Source organism: Mangifera indica, chromosome 12 (assembly GCF_011075055.1).
Source record: "Mangifera indica cultivar Alphonso chromosome 12, CATAS_Mindica_2.1, whole genome shotgun sequence".
NCBI lineage: Eukaryota > Viridiplantae > Streptophyta > Magnoliopsida > Sapindales > Anacardiaceae > Mangifera > Mangifera indica.
The window spans coordinates 12,883,729-12,891,247 of NC_058148.1; the positions used below are offsets into that span (position 1 = coordinate 12,883,729).

At 33.6% G+C, this 7,519-nt stretch overlaps 1 pseudogene; it reads left to right on the top strand.

The window, feature by feature from the left end:
* Positions 1-326: 326 nt before the first annotated feature.
* LOC123192084 lies at positions 327-7,318 on the top strand (annotated as a pseudogene).
* Positions 7,319-7,519: the final 201 nt, after the last annotated feature.

The window sequence follows — 7,519 nt, forward strand, 5'->3', positions numbered from 1 at the left end:
TCAGCAAATTCTCCAACGGCAGTTCATGGTATTTAGTTCTTCTAATGGTCACGATCACAGTGACCTTTGTGAAGTTGCCGTTCGCTTTCGACTCTTGAGACATCATGGTTACCATGTACCTGCAGATGTTTAATTTATATCATTTATATGATCATTACCATTTTTTTTATTAATTATTTATTAATGAAATTTTTTCTTCTCTTTTCACCAGTGTGAAAAAGACATCTTTAACAACTTCAGAAACAAGGAAGGGAAGCTTAACCAGAAAGTCTGCGAAGATGTAAAAGGGTTGACGAGTTTATATGAAGCTTCACATCTACGTATACATGGAGAAGAAGTGCTTGAAGAAGCTGGTGATTATTGTGCCAAGCTCCTATCTGAACAGGTGAAAAATCTAGACCATTTTCAAGCTAAGATTGTTGAGAATACGTTGGCGCATCCCTTTCACAAACCCCCTGCAAGGTTGATGACCTACAACTTTTTTCTTACAAAGTTCCCAAGTGAAAACAAATGAACACATGCTTTTAAAGATCTCGCCAAAATAGATTTCAATTTGGTGCAATCCTTGCACCAAAAGGAAGTGGTACAAATATCAAGGTAAGTTTAATCATCTCAAGAATAGTTATATATGTTGTCATTATCAGATATTGTGCTTCCCTATTTTAGGTATATGTTTGTAATAAATATATTAGATGGTGGAAAGACCTGGGTTTGTTAAAGAAGTTTGAGATTGTCAGAGATCAACCTCTTAAATGGTACATCTGGTCTATGTCTAGTCTCACGGATGCAAATTTATCTTGGCAAAGGGTTGAGCTCACAGAAGCCATATCCTTCATCTACATTATTGGTGACATTTTCTATGTTCAGGAAACACTCGTTGAACTCACTCTCTTCACAGAAGTAATTAATAGGGATATATATATATCCATTAACAATAAATTATAAACCGATCAAGAAGTTTTTCTTTCTCAAATATCAAAATTAATTTGATTTGGAAATCAACTGTTGTAGATGAGATGTTGCTGCTTTAGATCAACTGCCTGACTACATCAGGACATGTTTTAAGGCTCTTGATGATGTTACAAATGAAATCAGTCTTAAGATATTCAAAGCTCATGATTATAATCCTGTGAATTTCCTGCGGAAAGCGGTATATTTATAATATCTTTACTTATTTTTATTTACCAGATAGAATTTGACATCGAATTTTACAAGCAAATATTATTGTTTCAGTGGGGAAGCCTGTGCAGCGCATTTTCAGTCGAAGCAAAATGGTTTTCTTTTCGAGACTTGCCCAACGCTGAAGAGTACTTAGAAATTGGGATTATTAGTTCAAGTGTAAACGTGGGGCTAGTACATACTTTCTTTCTATAGGGGAGAATATAACAACAGAGACTTTGGAACTTATTGAAAAAACCTAGTCATAATCCCATCTACCGCAACAATCCTTCGGCTTTGGGATGACTTGGGAAGTGCGAAGGCAAGTCGTGATCTCAAACACTCATTGCATTATGATAGTTACAAAAAATGATAGCACTTCATGATGTTGAAGAGTGAATCATATTTGTCCATTCAGTTGTTAATTAGTCATACTATTTAATAAATTAATATAATATTTAATTAATTTCAGGATGAGAATCAGGATTGGAGAGATGGGTTACTTATATTACCATACGAAGGAACACTCAGACTGTGATGCAGAAGCTGCTAAAAAACATGTTATCAATAAGATTTCTGATGCATGGAAGATCCTCAACAGGGAGCCCCTCTCTTCCAACCCATTTTCTTCTACAATCAAAAGGGCTTCTCTTAATCTTGCAAGAATGGTTCCCCTAATGTCCAATTATGATGACAATTAACGGATTCCAAGCCTCAAGGAATATATTAAGTCCCTTCTCTTTGAAGATGTACCTATCATAGGAATTTACAAATACACTTTAAACTTTTATGCAGAAGTTGAGGGCATGATATATTATTGGGTGATTTTGAAGTGAGAACAAATATATATATATATATATATATAATTACATCACTTAATTACAAATTGACATCATAGGTTGAACATAAAAGTTTTTACAATTTATTTATACACATAATTTATTATTTAGTTAAGCCAAAGGACTTGTTCTCGTCCAAAGATTACTCTTTTCCTAAGTTCCAACTATTTATTATCTTAGATTGTACACAAAAGTTCATACAATTTATTTATACATGTAATTTTATTATTTCGTTAAGTCAAAGGACTTGTTCTCATCCAAAGATTACTCTTTTTCCAAGTTTTAACCATTTATCTTTTAAAAACCTAAATACTCATTCATTTATTAAATTTTACTAATAGATTAAGGGTAAAAATATTAAAAAAAACAAAAACCTATCATATTTTTCCTCTTAATTTAAAAATCTAATAATTTAAGTTTACAAAGTGACAAATTTTCCCTAGGGTTTTGAAACTATTGTTAGAGACGATGTACTTCAAATTCATTGTTCGAATTAGTGGTTTAGTTCAGTATGAATAAGAAATTTTGAATAGTATTTAAGTAAAATAACGTCGTTTTATTATTGAACTATAAACTTGAGTCATACATTTAAACGATCAATTCAAGTCATTTATTAGAACTGAATCAAGCTATAAATTCGACCAATTGATTCGAGTTACAAAATCGAGCCAAACTGAAATTAAACCCAATTGAACTATTTTTTTCATCTAAATTAAACTCAAGCTAGACCATCTTTTATTTGAGTTAAACTCAAGCCAAAGGGTGTTCGAACTTGGTCTGGTTCGTATCTATCCGGTCATGTTTCTTAAAAGTAAGATGTGTATTATGGGTTTTTAGGAGTTACAAGGTCATTTTCAAGTTATCCTTACCCATCCATTTCACACCAACGTTATTCATAACTCTTGTGCAAGGGACGAATGGACCATTATAGAAAAGGAATCTTTAACTTACCTTCTCAAGTTTGCATCACCATGCATGTAAGCTGTGACGTAAACTTAGAATTGATGATTTTATGCATTGCGGGTAAGGGATAAATACTTAGCCATCCATTTAATTTCGGATAAAGAAATTTGGTGCCCCAAATTTCAGGAGTTTTTTATTAATTCAACTTTTTTAAGAGGTGGTTTTTCTTTTTTGTTTTTTTTGGGCAAAAGACTATTTTTTACTCAAGTTTTATCTTAATCTCAATAATATATTCACGCCTATTGAAAAATCTAAATACTCATTCATAGACTAATTTCTATTAGAAATTTTTGTTAAAATGAAAGATAAAATTGTTATGTCACTATTAAACCTTAAAACCTTAAATATTTTTATCATTTTTCTCCTTAATTTAAAAAATTAATAATTTTCCCTAATTATTAAACTTTAAAGAACTACATTCTCCCTCCTTCAAGGGTAATTTCCATCTGTGGTGACTGGTTGCTGTTCCCATCGTCAACTGGTCTTCCCACCATCTTTTTCTCTCTTGGCCGACATTCCCACCTGACCATTTTTGTCAAACGAAGACAAATAATTTTTATCCAACTGAAGAGACAAAGATGACATTGTAATATAGCTTAAAGTGTAATGTTTGATTCAACAATCACTTCAATAACAACTAAAGGTATAACACATTGCACCGGCGGGAGAAAAGCACTTGAATAGGAGAAAAATGTTTAACCTTTAAAGAATTTCGAGATGGAGATCAGACTTGAGTATTGCTCCAGCACAAATTCTTTTCCTTTTTAATTACAATTCAACCTGTAAAACTAATTAGGTAACACAATTTGGTGTATATTTATGTTGTAGGGTAATTTTCTTAAAAGCCAGTATGACATTGATCCATGAATTATACTCTCCAATAATTCTATTACCTGGACAAAAAAATGTTTTATCCGGTACACAATATACATCTCAACATAGTCCAAAGGAGGTTGTCGATATCTTATTTCATGCCATATGGTGTCATGTAGTCTTCCAAATAGCATTCTCTCTTTCTCCAATAATAGCGCCAATGCAAACTTTGGTCGTTTGGAAAAAGTGAAAAAAACCAAACGACCAAAGCGTTTAATTTCACATTTGCTCTTCAAAACTATCCAAAAATATGTAAATAATTTTCATCCACATATTCAATAGCGGCTCACCCATTTTCACAATTTCACATTTGAAGGGCTAACGTGGCTTACTTTGGATTCCTGAACCGTGAAAAGCGTTGATGGAAAATCTTAGTCTTCTTTTCCGGCGTATTCGTATTTTTAATTTTAAACATCCCAACATATTCAAGACAAATTGACTAATGTCATAAGTCACAACCAGTCTTTAGATAAGAAAAACACTCTCGCTCCACCCACTTTTGCTATTGTTCACTCATGATCCTTTTAAAATGGGCATCTTGTTAATTTAATCTTATTAATACAAAATTGGTATCTAAATTTTGTATATGATCTATGTAAAATTTAATTTAATAAAATTTTCTATTTAAGTTACCATCTGATAATTAGGACATTATGTCAAAGTAGTACCTACATAAATTAAGACCTCAATTTATATACATATCATTATTGATTGCAAAAAAGTTTTATGAAGTAATTTTTTTTTTACTTTCAAATTGGAAATATGGCAAGATTCTTTCATAGTGAAAGGAATAGTCCTATAAATTGGGTCGATCTCCTTACAATTCTCATTAATCTCTCTGAAGACATCCGGCTGACATACATTAATTATGGCTTACTCGTTTCCCTCTGCTCTTCCAGTTGTACCGAAAAAACTTTCACAAATTACTTATTTGCATAATGATCAGAAAAAAAGCACTACTCCCAGTAGTGCCGTTCTTCCGATTAGGGCTGGACTCGAGTCGAGCCAGTTTGAGCTGGGCTCGGCTTGGTTTGAGCCCGAAACGAGTCGGGCTCTGTTTGGCTCGATCGAGTTCAAATCGAGCTCGAATTGACTCAGATTGACTCGGTAGATTTTTTTTAAAAATTTTTTATACAAAACGACGTCATTTTGATTCATATATATACACAAAACGAAGTCGTTTTATATGAAAAATGAGTCGAGCTGAGCCGTAAACAAGCCGAGCCGAACTGGCTACAAGCCGAGCTCGGCTCGGCTCGAATCCAACCCTACTTCCGATCCTGTTCAAGCAGTTCCGAACGGATCCTAATGAACGCACAGCTAGTTTCAGTGTAAGTTATCAATATTTCATTTTAAGCCAATCACCGTATGAGTGAGTGCAGTTGAATGCTAATCGAGTCTTCCATTTTACAGGATAATACTTATAGTAAGCAATATGCCCAGAAACTGAAAGCATTTAAGGATATACTCAGCATAGTGGGAGAAGATCCTGTTGAAGGATTAGCCATGGTTGATGCTGTTCAACGTTTAGGCATTGACTATCATTTCCAAGACGAGATTCAGCAAATTCTCCAAAGGCAGCTCATGATATTTAGATCTTATAATGGTCACAATGACCATGATCTTTGTGAAGTTGCACTTCGTTTTCGACTCTTGAGACAACATGGTTACTATGTATCTGCAGGTGTTTCTATCATTTATTTCTCATTACCTTTTTTTTTTTTTTAAATAATTTATTAATGAAACCCGGAGGTAATTTTTTTCTCTCTTTTTACCGGTGTGAAAAAGACATTTTTAACAACTTCAGAAACAAGGAAGGGAAACTTAATCAGAAAGTATGCGAAGATATTAATGGATTGATGGGTTTATATGAAGCTTCACATCTAAGTATAGATGGAGAAGAAATGCTTGAAGAAGTTGGTGATTATTGTGCCAAGCTCCTCACTGAACAGATGAAAAATCTTGACCATTTTAAGGCCAAGGTTGTTGAGAACACGTTGGCGCATCCCTTCCACAAAAGCCCGGCAAGGTTGATGGCCAAGAACTTGTTTCTTAGTAAGTTCCCAAGTGAAAACAAATGGATACATGCTTTTGAAGATCTTGCCATAATAGATTTCAATTTGGTGCAATCCTTGCACCAAAAGGAAGTGGTACAAATATCAAAGTAAGTTTAATCATCTCAAAAATAGTTAGATTGTCATTATAAGATATTGTGTTTCTCCAATTTTAATATATATTTGTAACACATATATTAGATGGTGGAAAGATCTGGGTTTGTTTAAGAAGTTGGAGTTTGCCAGAGATTAACTTGTTAAATGGTACATTTGGTCCATGTCTAGTATCACGGATGCAAACTTGTCATGGCAAAGGGTTGAGCTCACAAAAGTCATATCCCTCGTATACATTATTGATGACGTTTTTGATGTTCAAGGAACACTCGCTGAACTCACTCTCTTTACAGAAATAATTAATAGGTATATATCCATTAATTAACGGTATCATATAAACTGACCAATAAGTTTTTCTTTCTCAAATATGAAAAGTAATTCGAATTGGAAATCAAATGTTGTAGATGGGATGTTGCTGCTGTAGATCAAATGCCTGACTACATGAGGACATGTTTTAAGGCTCTTGATGATGTCACAAATGAAATCAGCCTTAACATATTCAAAGCTCATGGCTATAATCCTGTGAATTCCCTACAAAAAGTGGTATATTTATAATATCTTTTTTTTTTTGTGTTTCCAAATACAATTTAACATAAAAATTGAAAAGCTAATATTTATTGGCTACAGTGGAGAAGCTTGTGCAACGCGTTTCTAGTCGAAGCAAAATGGTTTTCTTCTGGAAACATGCCCAAGGCTGAACAGTACTTGGAAAACGGGATTATTACTTCAGGTGTAAACGTAGGGCTAGTGCATATTTTCTTTCTATTAGGTGAGAATATAACAACGGAGACCTTGGAACTTATTGACAAAAACCCTGTCATAATCTCCTCTACCGCAACAATTCTTCGGCTTTGGGATGACTTGGGAAGTGCAAAAGTAAGCCATGTTCTAAAAAAACTCATTGCATTATGCTAACCACAAAAAGAGAAGCCACTTCATGATGTTGAAGTGTGAATCTTACACCTTCAATTTATTGTTGACAAAATAATTATAATATTGAATTAATTTCAGGATGAGAATCAAGATGGGAGAGATGGGTCATACTTATATTACTATAAGAAGGAACACCCAGACTGTGATACAGAAGCTGCTGAAAAACATGTTATCAATAAGATTTCAGATGCATGGAAGAATCTCAATAGTGAGTGCCTCTCTTCCAACCCATTTTCATCTGCAATCACAAGGGCTTCTCTTAATATTGCAAGAATGGTTCCCTTAATGTACAGTTACAACGATAGCCAACGGCTTCCAGGTCTCCAGGAATATATTAAGTCCCTTCTCTTTGAAAATGTACCTACCGAAGGAGTTTACAGTTAATGTGTTCATCTGTGCCTGTTAGTCAGTATTAAATAAATAGGAAAGTGTTTTATGTTTCTATATTGAGGGAAGAAAAAAAACCTGTTGAAAGCTTGTTTAAATAAAAATTTATGTATACCGTAGATTACTGTTTGGCTAAAAAGTTAAAGTTCGCAAGAAACCAACTGCTTAAATGGTATAATCTTTTCTCTGGGTTAGAAT